General features: G+C 43.9%; 1 protein-coding gene across 1 annotated transcript in view; it reads left to right on the forward strand.

The window, feature by feature from the left end:
- Positions 1-394: 394 nt before the first annotated feature.
- The window catches only part of npy8ar (neuropeptide Y receptor Y8a), a 35,294-nt gene continuing 18,453 nt past the window's right edge, over positions 395-17,235 (forward strand). The window contains exon 1 of the mRNA XM_028602042.1: positions 395-492. The gene's annotated coding sequence lies outside the window, so the exon portion shown is untranslated. The remainder of the gene's footprint in view (positions 493-17,235) is intronic.

The following is a 17,235-nucleotide window of genomic DNA, read 5'->3' on the forward strand; positions in this document are numbered from 1 at the left end:
GCCATAGGCAGGCTGGGGGAACGCATATTAATGTTAAAAAAACCCTCATAGAGTGACATTTAAATGCTAGTTTATTGTGATAATAAATATCATTAAAACCAGCCTTGCGCCATTTTTTAATCCTATTCATGTGTTTATGTTATGGGGTGTGTGGTACTCTCCTCTGTGTTTCTACAAACCTTGGCTCCGGCCCTGCATCCTGCATCATGTTGTCTGCAGACCTGATCCCACATGAATTTACCTTTTTAAATAACAAAGCTTTGAAATGAAAGCTTCTCTGCTGCTCCCAGAGCAGCTTTCACTGCGCAGTTGCTCCAAACATGCACACACCTCCAGAGCTGCTTTTCCTGCACACACACACACACACACACACACACACACACACACACACACACACACACACTCATCCGTCTCCGTGCAGAGCGGAGCAGTGAACACCATCATCAGACACATGCAGCACCGTCTCTGGACGCAGACACAGAGCTCGGACAGGTGAGTGCAGCTCTCTGGTTTCTTCCTCCTAAACCACGGTGGTGTTTCTTTGTGTGTTATTGTCTGATTTTTAAAAGCTGCTTGTGAGAGGATGTTACACAGCCACGTACCCCGGCAGAAACACAGCGGGTGGCAGCTGTTAGAAAGGCGGGTTAATGTGTTATAGAGAGGCGTTTGGATCAGGAGAGGTCACTTCTTTTCACAGATTATCTACCTGCAAGACGCGAAACAAACAAGTTCCAAGAAAATCCCCCTTTCAGCTCCACGAGCAATACATGATTGGTTCAGTGGATTTAATTGCTCAATTGTTGGGATTATTGGGATTATTGGATGTTGAATATCAGACAACAGAGAGCAGAAAGCTCCCTGTTTATCAGCTGTTGTTGTTCTGTGTCTCTGTCAGTTTTCACAGACTGAAAACCAGGATGTTGCACCCAGAGAAGTGGAATCTATAAACCGATTAAGCAGGTTGTTTGTGGCTTCTTTTTGTTGCCTTAAATGAAACCTAAGGCTGCAACTAACGATTGTTTTCATAGTCGATTAATCTGTTGATTATTTTATGGATGAACGGATTAGCTGTCTGGTCTCTAAAATGTCAGAAAATGGTTAAAAATTGTGGATAAGTGTTTCCCCAAAAAGCCCAAGATGACGTCCTCAAATGTCTTGTTTTGTCCACAACTCAAAAGATATTCAGTTTCCTGTCACAGAGGAGAGAAGAGACTAGAACAATATTCACATTTAGCAAGCTGACATCAGAGAAGTTTGACTTTTATTCATGAAAAAAATGACTCAAACCGATTAATGGATTATCAGAAAAGTTGGCGATTAATTTAATAGTTCACAAGCAATCGATTCTTCTTTGCGGCTCTACGCAGAGCCATGAGTCTCGGAAGTTGTGACAGAAGATGATCCACTCGCAAAAATCGGAATTTCACAAATGTGCACGATGGTGATCTTGAAAATAAGTCACGGGGCTGAAACAGTTAATTGATTAGGCGATCAACGGATAATTACAGCTTTTATAATGTTAGCGTTTGCTGCTTTTTTTTGCTGCTTTTTGCAGTTTTTTTCAAATATGCCGCACTTTTGCTGCATAAATTGCTGATTTCCACGCAAAATATGCGGGGCTTGCATGATTTCATAATCCCCGCATTTTTCTTGCAAAAAAGTCCCGTAATATATCTTAGCAGAAAGTTGAAAAATGTTGCGTTTACTTAGCAGCCATTTTCCCCTGTTACCATGGGAATGTTATGAAGTGACGTAATTACACAATGTGAACAACAAAAGCTGATAGAATATAGACACATATACTGTACAATAGAGACAACAATATACATGCACATATCAATATAATATACAAAAATACAAATATACAAATAAGACATAATATCAAGACAAGTACACATGGAGTGGGATGTAAAATGCAAAAAGTAATAGTGCAAAGTAGTGTGCAAGATGCATACTGGAATGATAAGTATGTTATGTATTTGTATTTGGGACTATGAAACCTTCTGTAGCTGACATTAACAACACTAAATCCAACTTGTGTTGCGAGCAGTGTTGGGCATTAGCGTTACTAGTTTAGTTCTTCTCAGTAGCGTAGCTGTTTCCTGAATGAAGGAGCTTTGTTAGGCTCATAAGGAGAAGATTCCTCAATGAAGGCTGTTTCATTGAGTGTTTTTCTCGTTGTGTTTGTGTACTAGAACGTTAATGTGATTTAGTGAGTCTCAAAGAAGACTAAAACTTGCACCGGCGCTTTGGAAACATTTCGGATTTCAAACCGAGGAAAGAAGTGAACTGAAAGAGATGAGGCAAAGTGTTAACGTTGCAGGAAAAAAGCCGTGACCACCAACATGTGGTCTGGAGTCGCTACCCTCTCATTATGGGATGTTTAGTCTATATCGATGACGTTTTCCAGGACCGTTTGTTGGAATTCCACCGGATGTCCCTCATTTCGGGCCGGATGTCCGTCCCCTTCCTCTGTCTCTGTGTTGGGGTTCTAACCTCCGGTGGATTTGTGAGGACTATGGTTAACTGCTCCTCAGATCTCTGCAGGGTAAATCCAGACAGCTAGCTAGACTATCTGTCCAATCTGAGTTCTCTGTTGCACAACTAAAACTGCTTCTGAACGTACACGTGTTCCACCAAAACAAGTTCCTTCCTGAGACTATTTAGACGATTGTGATTGGTTTAAAGAACGGGAGCGGCTGTGACCACCTAGTGGTCAAATTCGGTATACCGGTCCCGTCCGGTCTTAAGGCCCTGACACACCAAGGCGGCTGTGGCCCTAGTTTTTGCGGTGTGTCCCGCACCGTCATCACGCATTGCCTTTTTCTCATCTCCGTGCGTGCTGTAACGCTGTCTGATGGCACCAGCATTAGCTTAGCTTAGCACAGATCCTGCAGGTAACTGGTTCCAACTAGCCTACTGCTCCCAATAAGGGACAAAAGTGAAAAAACAACGTAACGTGAGACACAGCCGTCTTCTAACTGTAAACAAACCGGGAACTATATTCTCAGACAGGCTTGCTGCGAGCAAATCACTCCGCCCAAGTACTATATTCTTCCGCCTGAGAATATAGTTCCCAATATGTTTACTGGTTAGAAGACGGCTGTGTCTCATGTTACGTTGTTTTTTGTACACGCTGTGACTCTATAAATCACAACATGTAAATAGGAACATGTTGGAGTTATTTTGTCACTTATTGGGAGCAGTAGGATTACTGGAACCATTCGGCTGCAGGATCTGTGCTGGCCTGATGCCACTGGAGCCGTCAGACAGCATTACAGCACGCACGGAGATGAGAAGGGTATATATGGACTTGTCTAACTCTGGGGGTTACGGTGAATAAGCTAAATTCCCAATAAGTCGGCGTGTTCCTTTAATAACCATGTGTTTTTTTTTATTTTATAGTTGAACATGCATGTTGGAGACGTCACTGACTGTGTCATTTCATTTAGGAATAAAACAGATGCGTAAGCCTGTTTGTTGTGCTGTTGTATCTGACGGCAGATGTTTTATCTCACATCGATAATCGTCGGCTTGAAAAATGACTCCTTACACACAAATGTCTGCATTGTGTTGCACCGCGAAAGTATCGCGCAATAAACAAGGGCTGCCTAATATATGAATGCACTGAAACGTTGTTGCAGCCCTTTTGTGCATATAACTGATTTAATTTATATGCACACTGTTTCTGTCATTTGATGGATGTCATAAAGTCGTATTTGAATCCTTATGTAAACATAGATAGGTGAAGAATCATGCAGATGTTTTGATGCAACAAGAAGACAGTGGTAAACGTCTAGCTGAAGGCCCACAGGCCACTGTTTGCCCCTCGCTGCTGTAGGAGTTGTAATGAGCTCTGATGATTTATGCTTCGCTGGCAGCTCCTGTGAACGATCAATACCAGACAGACTCTGTGTGTGTGTGTGTGTGTGTGTGAAACACACACACACACACACACACATGTTGTCGGATCTTCCGGGGAACGAGATTGTGGAAAATAACTCAACATTTCAGTCAGCTTCGTTCAGCGGGAACCTTTTTGTCTCTGAAGTTTACTACAACGAGGACCACAATGGAAATAAGTTTGTAACTTTCTTGTTATTATCCTCGACAGTTCTGTTAAATATGCAATGTCACTGTGATGGCATCTTGTTATGCATTTATTTCTGTTACTGTCTAATAAATCAAATAAAACAAAACAAAATTCTTCTCCATTAACACCAATGGCCACAGAGGAGATGCCTGGGGTTTCTTAAAGGAGGTTCTAGGAGGTTCTCGGAGGTTCTAGGAGGTTCTAGGAGGTTCTAGGAGGTTCTAGGAGGTTCATCAGGAGACTAGAAGTCCACTGAGGCTACATTTACGCTGCTACGTTTTGTTTTAAAAAGGAATATCTTTTGCTACGTTTCCCCTCTCATTCCCCCTGCTCTGGTGTTTCACCCTCTCATTCCCCCTGCTCTGGTGTTTCACCCTCTCATTCCCCCTGCTCTGGTGTTTCACCCTCTCATTCCCCCTGCTCTGGCGTTTCACCCTCTCATTCCCCCTGCTCTGGCGTTTCACCCTCTCATTCCCCCTTCTCTAGCATTTCCCCCTCTCATTCCCCCTTCTCTAGCGTTTCCCCCTCTCATTCCCCCTTCTCTAGCGTTTCCCCCTCTCATTCCCCCTTCTCTAGCGTTTCCCCCTCTCATTCCCCCTGCTCTAGCGTTTCCCCCTCTCATTCCCCCTTCTCTAGCGTTTCCCCCTCTCATTCCCCCTGCTCTAGCGTTTCCCCCTCTCATTCCCCCTTCTCTAGCGTTTCCCCCTCTCATTCCCCTTCTCTAGCGTTTCCCCTCTCATTCCCCCTTCTCTAGCGTTTCCCCCTCTCATTCCCCCTTCTCTAGCGTTTCCCCCTCTCATTCCCCCTGCTCTAGCGTTTCCCCTCTCATTCCCCCCCTTCTCTAGCGTTTCCCCTCTCATTCCCCCCCTTCTCTAGCGTTTCCCCTCTCATTCCCCCTGCTCTGGTGTTTCCCCTCTCATTCCCCCTGCTCTGGTGTTTCCCCCTCTCATTCCCCCTTCTCTAGCGTTTCCCCCTCTCATTCCCCCTGCTCTGGTGTTTCCGAGCCCCTAAACTGGAGACATTAGGAAACTCTTCTGTCCCGTTCTGGTTGGTAATCTGCGGGTTTGTGTTTCAGTTGACTTATTAAGCTACTAACGTTACCATGGCAACTACCAGCAACAGGCGGAGTTTACATGCTCAGTTTGCATCTCAGTTGTCACTCATATTAGATTTTATATAATGAAAACCAAATAGTGGTTTAAAGAAATGCCAATAAAACCAGAGCACGTTTTTCTCCCATCCAGGAACGCTGTGTGGACTAGACTAGAGCCGGCTGTGGCTCAGTGGTGATTCGGAAAGGTTGCTGGTTCGATCCCTGGCCCTTCAGTTCCATGTCGAAGTGTCCTTGGGCAAGAGACTGAACCCCGAGTTGCCCCCCCGATGCTGTTCCATCAGAGTGTAAATGTGCGTGAGCGTTTATCTGATGAGCAGGTGGCACCTTGTACGGCAGCCTCGGCCACAGTGTATGAATGGTGAATGGTTCCTGTACCATGTTAAAGCGCTTTGAGTAGTCTTTAAGACTAGAAAAGCGCTTTATAAATACAGTCCATTTACATTTAGACAATAAAAAAAAGAAACCCTGATATATACAGTACAGGCCAAAAGTTTGGACACACCTTCTCATTCAATGTGTTTCTTTATTTTCATGACTATTTACATTGTAGATTCTCAGTGAAGGCATCAAAACTATGAATGAACACATATGGAATTATGTACTTAACAAAAAAGTGTGAAATAACTGAAAACATGTCTTATATTTTAGATTCTTCAAAGTAGCCACCCTTTGCTTTTTTTGATAACTCTGCAAACCCTTGGTGTTCTCTCAATGAGCTTCATGAGGTAGTCACGTGAAATGGTTTTACCTTCACAGGTGTGCTTTGTCAGGGTTAATTAGTGGAAGATTTTCCCTTATTAATAAAAAAGCAAAGGGTGGCTACTTTGAAGAATCTAAAATATAAGACATGTTTTCAGTTATTTCACACTTTTTTGTTAAGTACATAATTCCATATGTGTTCATTCATAGTTTTGATGCCTTCAGTGAGAATCTACAATGTAAATAGTCATGAAAATAAAAAGGAAACGCATTGAATGAGAAGGTGTGTCCAAACTTTTGGCCTGTACTGTACGTAAATCTATTTTTTTCCCCATCTACCATCCTCCATTATAACACAAAACAAGTGATTGTGCAGTTAAGACTCAGGTTTATCTTAGAGTAGGAATAGTTCTTTCCTTTTCTCTCGTCTCTCCGCTCGGCCGTGCGTAGAGATACAACCCAGGTCTGTAAAAACTCAAGTCGACATCCTCTGCAAACCCTGATTCGTCTTTATAAAGTGCATAATTGAATACGTGTCTACACCGACTCACAGTTTGAGCCGGCCGCTAGTGAGAATGCCCCTAACGGTTTCCACTGTCGTAGTTAAAAACTATTTCTTTTCACTCGAGATAATGAGAAAGCATTTAATTTGGATGAGAGAGTAAGAGATACACAGGGAGCCTGGATTAAATAAAAAGCAGCGTTGTGAGGTTATCTGCTGCATGTGAAGATGTAACCAAGATCCCATTTTACATAATTTATTGTCTCAATTTATGACACAAACATTATCCTTTTTATACAATGCATTCATGAACATTCAGTGCATTTGCATGCTGAAATTTGACTACAATTTACTGTTTTTTTTCCAACTGCTTACACACGATTTCAAAACTACTGTCTCCTTTTTTCAAAACTCTACACACAATACCCAAAACTGTGCACACATCTCCTTCCAAATTAAACACTTCATTCAAAATGCCATCAACACATCTCAAAATGAAGCATTTGCATCAAATGGCAAACACTTTTTTCATAATAGTACATTTTTGGATATACCATGTACACACTGTTGCTCTAAATCTAAAGCTCTTTTGTTTTTCATAGACCTACATCTACATTTACAATGTTGTAGACTCTAGAGGGAAAGTAATCTGCTGAGAGGGGTTGAAAAGTGCACTGTTAAAAACAATGTAATGTTACAGTAAAACAGAAACTAGTTATTGGGAAAAACATTACGTTTGTAAGAATAGTTTGTAAAGAAAGAGTAGTTTGTATGAAAAGCTATTCGAAAAGGATTTTCGGCATTTCATTCAACTCGCTACCGAAGTCGTGCTGTGACCACGACATATGCTTGCCATTTAAATACATTCGTTTACATTTTCGTGCTGGCCACCACGAAAAAAACGTTCCTGTGAACACGTATCTATAGATTAACAATACTGGACCATTTCACAATCTGCCATAAGACCGGGCTGGTAAAAAAATCAATGTAATGTTACGGTAAAACAGACAATATTTATTGGGCAAAACATTACGTTTGTAAGAGTAACACAGTGTGTGTGTGTGTGTGTGTGTGTGTGTGTGTGTGTGTGTGTGTGTGTGTGTGTGTGTGTGTGTGTATGATTGATTTATAATGCTGAAATAGTCATTAGATAGTTGCCTGTTCTCATTTCTGAAGGTTTGAAGTATGGACGCCACTGTAAAGCTACTCAAGATGGGCTTCTCTCATTGGTCAATCCGTGGTTGATCACATGATGAATAAGTGTGGCCCTGATCTCATCAGAGATGGCTCTCCTTCCTCTTCTTCCCTCCTCCTCCTCCTCCTCCTCCTCCTCCTCCTCCTCCTCCTCCTGCCCTTGCTCTCTGTCTATTGTTTGCATCCATTGTCCAAAACAGGGTATCTGACCTTTGACCTTTTGTATAGACCTATTAGTAAAGCACTGATTTGGTTAGTGTTCAGTTAAGCATAATGTGTTTGCACATGGGAGGAGAGTGTGTGTGTGTGTGTGTGTGTGTGTGTGTGTGTGTGTGTGTGTGTGTGTGTGTGTGTGTGTGTGTGTGTGTGTTACCTGGTGAATAAGTGAAGCATTTTGATTGGTTGTGTTTGGAAAAGGAAAGCAAGTCACTTCCTGTTGGATTTTTGTGTCTTAGGTAGAGAATTGTGTGTGGTGTCTTGAAAAGACTTTCTTATGCAATTGAAAACTGAGTGAAAGGCTGAGAAATAGATTATGGTTTTGGAGATTTGCTGGGTAGTTTTGCTCTTTGAGCGAGAGGTTTCAAAAATCGTGTGACACGGAAAAGATTTTGTGTGTAAGCAGTTGGAAAAAACTGTAATCCATGTAACACTTTGTTGCTTTGACATTTGTAGGGTCGGCCTGTTCGCTGTCGTACTGCGAGTTAGACTGGGGGTTGAAATCCGTTTTCGGGGACCGTGTTATTTCTGTTTGTGTCAGTCCAATGTTCTTTCTCTCTTTCAGCTTATACGTTATGTGTCTGTTCAGGTGCTAAATGTTCCACTGTGTTCCCCAGCTATATTCTCTACCTGTGTGTGTCTGCTGCTGTTTGTAGTGTGCAGGTATAAACAAGTACCGTCACGTTTTAGGAACGTTTGGTTCCGACTTGGTACCGAAGTACTGAGCCTCGTGACATCCCTAGTGGGAACTAGTTATTAAACTCTTAAAGCCCCGGTGTGTAACGTGTTTAGTTGTTCATTATCAAAATCTGTGTTCCCCCGTTCACCAACTTGTCCTTTTTCATGAATATTTACCTCCACCATCAAGTATTCCTTTTGGCTTGAAATTTTACATTTGCGCTTGCATGAACTGGGGAAGACGCTCCATCTCCATCTCCATCATTAGCCGGTAAGGGACATACAGGACATACTGCTCCGCCTTTCGCGTTTTCGACTCACAGCTGCTGCTAATGCTAATGGGTAACAGCAAGTTTGAAGAAGGAAACATGGAGAACCACACGTATTCAAAATCCAAATTTCAGGAACAGGAGTCTTCTTCTTCTTCGCCCAGAAAAATAAAACGGATATTGAAAAGACCAAGAGAGCGGAAAAAGAGTGAACATTGGAGCTGCTTTGGAGGCACACACCAAATCCCAAACAAATCAGTACACCTTTGCTTTTTGAAGCGTGAAGGCTACCGTAGCTGTAATACCTACTTTGAACTGCATGGCGATAGAGAGTTGATTGCGATATATGATCTCAACGCTAGACGGGAGAAATTCCTACACAACGTAGCTTTAAAATAAGGTGACCTGTGGAGATTTCTTATAAGCAAATAAAGTCTCTGTTAGGAATCTGTTGTGGATTTGTGGGGACTATGGTTAACTTCTCCTCAGATCTCTGCAGGGTAAATCCAGACAGCTAGCTAGACTATCTGTCCAATCTGAGTTTTCTCTCGCACGACTAAAACTACTTTTGAACGTACACATGTTCCACCAAAACTAGTTCCTTCCAGAGGCTATTTAGCAGAGGCACCGTGGCTCCGTCCGGAGCTTAGCGCTGCGCAAGATGATTGTGATTGGTTTAAAGAAATGCCAATAAACCAGAGCACCATCCATTCTCCCATCCAGGAATGCTGTGTGGACTAGCCAGACCTTCTTCCGCAGCGCGGTGGAGGAAGGTCTGGCAATGCGAGACTATCAACCGATTAATCGACGATGAAAATAATCGTTAGTTGCAGCCCTAGATAAAAAAAACAAACAGCATTCCCTCCACAGCAGTACTAGTGGTGAAAAACTCTGCAGCGGACCTTTTAATTAACACGAAAAACATCTTTGGTACTTCACATACAGAATCCACAGTATATGCAGGTCACGTTTTATTGCAAAGTTCTGTCTTTTCAGCCAAGGAATGATTAAAAACTCTGATTGTAAAACCTCTTTGAATCCAAAATGTCAGCATGTAGAAACAGACACACATTTGCATTACATTGAAATATCCGTCAGCAGCAGATGTAGCAATCAGACGAACCACAGGGGGACAGGGACAAAGCGGGACGTTTATAAAATGTAAAGGCAGGGGGTAAAAACCACAGGCGCTGGACACTAGTTTGATTTAATTTGATGAAATCTAACACAAACAGCCCCTCTGTGAGGAAGAAACCGGCAGCGTGAGTCATCCGCCTGGCGGGCTCCGGTCTGTGAAGGCGAGGAGCATGTCATGTTTAAAATGACAACGTTTCTGCTCGTCTTCATCGCTGAGATTCACAACCTCTCCGGTCAAGCATTTTAAAAGAGTGTCCCTGCTTTCATGTCCTGCTGTTCACATTTCAAATTGATGTGTCCTGGTCTCTCAGAATCTAAAATGTGTTCCTGCGTGATTAATCGTTATCCTGTGGCTTTTTCTGCTTATCTTAGAGGTGTTTGCCTAAGTTTGAGACTGTCCTCTATATATATATATATATATATATATATATATATATATATATATATATATCTTACTCTTAGGAGAAATCTACAGACGCATAGACAAAGTGTGATATGTTATTGAAGTAAAATAGCCCAAAATCTCAAAATTGACGACTTGCGGTGTCTGGCCTTAAAGGAACATGCCAACTTATTGGGACTTTGTCTTATTCCCCGTATCCCCCAGAGTTAGATAAGTCCATACATACCCTTTTCATCTCCATGTGTGTCCTAACTCTCTGTCTGACGCCCCCACCGCTAGCCTAGCTTAGCACAGATCCTAGCTTAGCACAGATCCTGGAGGTAAATGGCTCCATCTAGCCTAGCTTAGCACAGATCCTGGAGGTAACCGGCTCCATCTAGCCCAGCTTAGCACAGATCCCGGAGGTAACCGGCTCCATCTAGCCTAGCTTAGCACAGATCCTGGAGGTAACCGGCTCCATCTAGCCTAGCTTAGCACAGATCCCGGAGGTAACCGGCTCCATCTAGCCTAGCTTAGCACAGATCCTGGAGGTAACCGGCTCCATCTAGCCTAGCTTAGCACAGATCCTGGAGGTAACCAGCTCCATCTAGTCTATCTTAGCACAGTTCTAGCTTAGCACAGATCCTGGAGGTAACCGGCTCCATCTAGCCTAGCTTAGCAAAGATCCTGGAGGTAAACGGCTCCATCTAGCCTAGCTTAGCACAGATCCTGGAGGTAACCGGCTCCATCTAGCCTAGCTTAGCACAGATCCCGGAGGTAACCGGCTCCATCTAGCCTAGCTTAGCACAGATCCTGGAGGTAACCGGCTCCATCTAGCCTAGCTTAGCACAGATCCTGGAGTTAACCGGCTCCATCTAGCCTAGCTTGGCACAGATCCTGGAGGTAACCGGCTCCATCTAGCCTAGCTTAGCACAGATCCTGGAGGTAACCAGTTCCATCTAGCCTAGCTTAGCACAGTCCTAGCTTAGCACAGATCCTGGCGGTAACCGGCTCCATCTAGCCTAGCTTAGCACAGATCCTGGAGGTAACCGGCTCCATCTAGCCCAGCTTAGCACAGATCCTGGAGGTAACCGGCTCCATCTAGCCTAGCTTAGCACAGATCCCGGAGGTAACCGGCTCCATCTAGCCTAGCTTAGCACAGATCCTGGAGGTAACCGGCTCCATCTAGCCTAGCTTAGCACAGATCCTGGAGGTAACCGGCTCCATCTAGCCTAGCTTAGCACAGATCCTGGAGGTAACCGGCTCCATCTAGCCTAGCTTAGCACAGATCCTGGAGGTAACCGGCTCCATCTAGCCTAGCTTAGCACAGATCCTGGAGGTAACCGGCTCCATCTAGCCTAGTTTAGCACAGATCCTGGAGGTAAGCGGCTCCATCTAGCCTAGCTTAGCACAGATCCTGGAGGTAACGGCTCCATCTAGCTTAGCTTAGCACAGATCCTGGAGGTAACCGGCTCCATCTAGCCCAGCTTAGCACAGATCCTGGAGGTAACCAGCTCCATCTAGCCTAGCTTAGCACAGATCCTGGAGGTAACCGGCTCCATCTAGCCTAGCTTAGCACAGATCCTAGCTTAGCACAGATCCTGGAGGTAACCGGCTCCATCTAGCCTAGCTTAGCACAGATCCTAGCTTAGCACAGATCCTGGAGGTAACCGGCTCCATCTAGCCTAGCTTAGCACAGATCCTAGCTTAGCACAGATCCTGGAGGTAACCGGCTCCATCTAGCCTAGCTTAGCACAGATCCTGGAGGTAACCGGCTCCATCTAGCCTAGCTTAGCACAGATCCTGGAGGTAACCGGCTCCATCTAGCCTAGCTTAGCACAGATCCTGGAGGTAACCGGCTCCATCTAGCCTAGCTTAGCACAGATCCTGGAGGTAACCGGCTCCATCTAGCCTAGTTTAGCACAGATCCTGGAGGTAAGCGGCTCCATCTAGCCTAGCTTAGCACAGATCCTGGAGGTAACCGGCTCCATCTAGCTTAGCTTAGCACAGATCCTGGAGGTAACCGGCTCCATCTAGCCCAGCTTAGCACAGATCCTGGAGGTAACCGGCTCCATCTAGCCTAGCTTAGCACAGATCCTAGAGGTAACCGGCTCCATCTAGCCTAGCTTAGCACAGATCCTAGCTTAGCACAGATCCTGGAGGTAACCGGCTCCAACTAGCCTACTGCACCCAATAAGTGAAAAAATAATGCCAACATGTTCCCGTTTCCATGTTGTGATTTGTATAGTCACAGCGTGTACAAATAACAAGGTCACATGACACACAGCCATTTTCTAACCGTATACAAACTGGGAACTATTATTAATAAGCTAAAGTCTAAATAAGTCGCCGTGATTCCTTTAATCAAGAAGAAAATCAGCATTTATCCGTCATGAAAACAGCCAACAATACGTTTTCAGATAGTTCAAAGATGTAACATGCTTGTTGCTCGTTTTGCATAACCGTCCGCCCATCAGTGGTGGTCCAAAACCAAAATAGCATCACACTGATTTTGTCTCCGCACCAGTTTGATGTAGACTGACAAGTGGGAGGTTATGTGTTTAATTAGGCCTGAGGGAAGGACAAGACAGAATAGGGTTTGTGTTTGTGTTAGAGGCATCCATGTTTAGTTTTTTTTTTATCAGTGGTCTGAATAATGTTAAATTACTCTTATTTAATCTTTATTTAATCTTTGCAGTGGCTTTGAGATTAAGGTCTCTTTTTCCAAGAGAGATGTCCGAACAGGAAACATTAACAAGAACGCAAATCTCTGCAAAACAGAAACACAACTACACAATAAACATCAGATAACAGAGCTTTAAAATCTCCAAGGGGAATTTGTGAAGCCTGATTTATGGTCCACGCAGAGCTTTCTCCGTAGCCTACGTAAGGGGCCTGAAGTTTATATATTTTTGCGTTGATGTGTGCATCGATCTCTCTAAGAGAATAGCAAGGCCGGCATATGTGTGTGTGTGTGTGTGTGTAAGAGCGAGTGAGAGAGTGACTGTGATTATCTTCAGAGATTCAAGATTCAAGATTTACTTTATAGTCATTGTCATGTGTACTTCTGCACATACAACAATGAAAATATTGTTCCCCCAGCCTTGTGTCAGTATAAAAGAAGTCAAGAAAAAGGATAAATACATAAGACACAGCATATAGACATATAAGAGGAGCTTGGGCACAGAATATTAAAGTGCAGTGGAGAGTAGCGGCTTGTGCAGAATATGGCAGCACAGTATGTAAAGTGCAAGAGCAATGCAGTCATGCGTTTAGTCCAAACAAAGTGCAGAGAGAGTAGAGTGACTCTAGAGTCCAAGTGAGAGAACCAAAGGGTCTCCCCTGTTCTTTCTGACCATGGTGGGAGATGTGGAGCAGGAGAAGTTAACCCTCTCCTTGATCTCATGTTGTTTACTGAGAAGGAGAACCAGGAAATGAGTGGAATGCAACGCCACCAATGTGTGGTTAAATTTTTTGAGAGGTGCATGTCAGGCTACGACGTAGGGTCGGTATCGCCACGTAGCCACGGCGTAGATTTAACGCAGAAGCATAAATCACGCTTAAGACTAGTTATGTAAAAGGTGAAAGTTGAAGTTCTGCCAACATTGGGGTTTGTGTTGGTGTGACGGGCATCCGTGTGTGTTTTTTAGAGGTCCGAATTTTTCATGTTAAATACATTTTATTATATCTTGATTTAATCTCATTGAGATTAAGATATTAAGATCTATTTGTCCAAGAGAGATGTGAGAACAGGAAACGTTCACAAGAACGCGATCGGCAAAACAGAAAAACAACTACACAATAAACAAGGAAGATTTAAAAACAAAAACTAGTGCTGCCCCCTCTCAGACGATTAGTCGACTAATCAGTCGTTTCGGTCAGAGATTTCCTTAGTCGATTTGTCATAGTTTAAGATTTTTTTTTCCTGCTGGATGATTTATTTCCTTGAAACTTGTGGGCACGTTTCTGGTAAACGAAAGATTTAAAGTGGAGATTTTGCACGATTCTTTGCGGAAAAACTCAGTTGTGAAGATTTGTCAATTAAATCAACCAATCGATTACGTCGACGAAATCATATACATGATTGTTATGCCGACCAGACACTATAAAGACTTCAAACGGACTCTGAAAAGACTAAAGTCTGACACCATCTCACATCTAAAGACAATCATCTCACATCTAAACGTTAAAGACTGTCATAACATGTGAAGGCTGGGGATCTTGCAGGGTCACACATTGCCAGACTACGTGCAGATGAATGTCTCCAGTAGTCTGTGTTAATCTGCCGGTAAAAAAACACGTTGGATGGCGCGCTACAGAAGGGAAGAAAATCTGCAACTTTCCCTCTTTAGCGTTAGCACAGCGCCATGAAACCATAAACGACCCTTGCTGAACTATCTGTCAGTAAAGAAGGCGGCGAACCGGTCTGTCACACCGCATTAACTTCAGCTCGCTCTGACTCTGCTTGTCTCTAACGTGTCCGCTGGCGTGTAAGTAAGCGCCGGTCATCGACCCACGGCTGGTACGCTGAGCGACACAGAAGAAAGCAAGCATGTAATCGAATCTGATGCCAGCTCGGTAAAACTTCATGCTTCTTGCGTTTGGTGCAGGAGGCGGTGCGGACGATATGGCGCAAAACGCGTCCTGAGCAACTGTGTGCGAAGGGTTTCAGGCTCCGAGGTTTTCCAAGCACTATTGGGCGGAGATATCGGCTCCCTAAAGCAACAACAAGCCTTCCTTGTTCCCTGTTCCTTGTGCAATTAAAGCTGTTAACTTGCAAAACTCTTGAACGCACAGTTTTTTTTATTAGTGTCACTTTTTCAGACCATGTCGAGGTATTTTGTTTGACACTGTCCACCTTTTTAAGTGATGAAATTGTTGTTAAGCAATCTGTTGGTTGCGTGCTGCTAAGAGGTTTCATGGCTTGTTTATTGTGTTGTTTTTTCGTGCCTCCAACTGCAAATCAAATTTCCCCCCCGAGGGACAACAAAGAACTCTGAACTATGCGTACACCGCGTTGCAATGATTGGTTACAGGAGAGAAGAAGACCATTTCTTGATCCGCTCTGACTGCAGTCAGTATGAAAGATCGAAGGGTTGGTGGTGCGCATTGTCCACAGCGCCAACGCCAGTGTTGGGAAAGTTCACTTTCTACATCAACTAGTTCAAAGTTCAGTTCACAAATTTTAAAATGAACTAGTTGAGTTCATAGTTCATACTTCGAAATTTTGATCTAAGTTCATACAGTTCCAAAAATGAACTTAGTTCATATTTATTTTTTTCCATATGTTGCCGCGAGCTATTATATTTCTAAATTATTGCCACAGCCCAAATATAGAACCACAGACAGCAATTATTTTGTCAGTTTTAACACTGAAACTATGCGTCAGATTCCATCTTCATATCCGATCAGTTCAACGAGCCGTTTCAGGTCTGCAGTGGATGAGACTGAAGTGCTGATTTTCTTTTTGAAAGCTGGCGGGCAAAGTTTGCCCAGAAATGTCAGATTTTTCGCATCCTCACCGACCTCGTCATAAAACTGGTTTAAATGATCATACGAAGCCTCCACGCTGCTTTCTGATTTGATGACCCATGCGGCGGTGAGACACTGGTGGCTGGTGTTGCCAGATTGGGTGTTTTTTCCACGACATGTTAAGGCCTGTTTACGGTGTGTTTTAGCCCTGGTTTTGGCCTGGAAGGCTCTATAGAAATCTGGCACCCTATTGGACGAAGTTAAACTGAGAGAGCATGCCGTTCACGGACACCAGAATGAAGGGGTTCACGGTAACGTTCATCAGGCAATAATACGGTATGCTCAGTTCACGTTCGCCCAAAATATGAACGAGTTCACGAACTACCGCTCAACGAACGCGTTCAGGCACAACACTGGCCAATGCAAGAAGCAGGGATGACGATGAGACTCTAGAGACGCTTTGGTCCGAACTGACACATTTCTATATTTTAAAGAACGGTTGACACTGAGCACTGGCAGTAGACGAATATTGCAAGGTGCAGAAACATCCGATATGGATGTGCTGGGCTGAAAATGTGGATCGGTGAAGCAGAAGTCAAAGATATCAGCCATCTCAGCCGTCACGCTCTGCCGTCGCACATCAAACACAGAAAACGACTCGTAAAGCATGTCTTTGGTTTTGCAGATTGATCGCTGACTGCGAGATACAGTCGCTGTCTTTGAGCGAAGCTCGTCACGCTTCTTCTTAATAATGAGCAGTGTGTGGGAGGATTGTTCTACTGATTCATCTCATTTCCACTCTATTCATTAAACAGGAAAGGATGCACGCTGGAGTGAATGTCGAAGCCAAACGTGGCGAAGCCGAGCATCAGATCAGAACTCTCTCTCTCTCTCTCTCTCTCTCTCTGGCCTCCAGGGCGTTCTGGGCAGATAGCTCATCAATTAAACATTTTAAATATGAATATGGAACGACTACAGTTATATCAGACGTGTTTGTTTATATCTTACACTTTGCCACACTTTGCTATTTACCTGCAGCTGTGCCTTAATACCCTGCAAATTAACTGTGGAGACGAGCGCCACAGACAGTATCAAAGTATTAAAGAGGATTACTTTACGCTCCTCCGTTATCTCTCTAACACTCTTCATCTGTCTTCCTTCATATGTTGTGAGATAGTTAAGTGTTAGAAAAGGATTATAAGAAGCGAAGGGCACATACGGGGCTGTTGACCTGCGGGCAGGACCGGCCAGAGGCTTTCTGGCTTCAGTTCAACCCCGACCAGCCATCTGCTGGATGAACAGCTGAGCAGATTCCCCTCGCCTTGGCCCTGCTGTGATTAAAGGGGGACTTTGATATTGTTCAACCTGGACCCTATTTTCCCCACAGAGACAGAGCGCACCGCGTCACCCTCTGAAAGCCACGCCCAACTCTCCGTTCTCCAGTGACTTGTATTGAGTGAAGGTTTTCCCCTCCTTTTG

The sequence above is a fragment of the Perca flavescens genome, chromosome 16, assembly GCF_004354835.1.
Source record: "Perca flavescens isolate YP-PL-M2 chromosome 16, PFLA_1.0, whole genome shotgun sequence".
In the NCBI taxonomy this organism is placed as follows: Eukaryota; Metazoa; Chordata; class Actinopteri; order Perciformes; family Percidae; genus Perca; species Perca flavescens.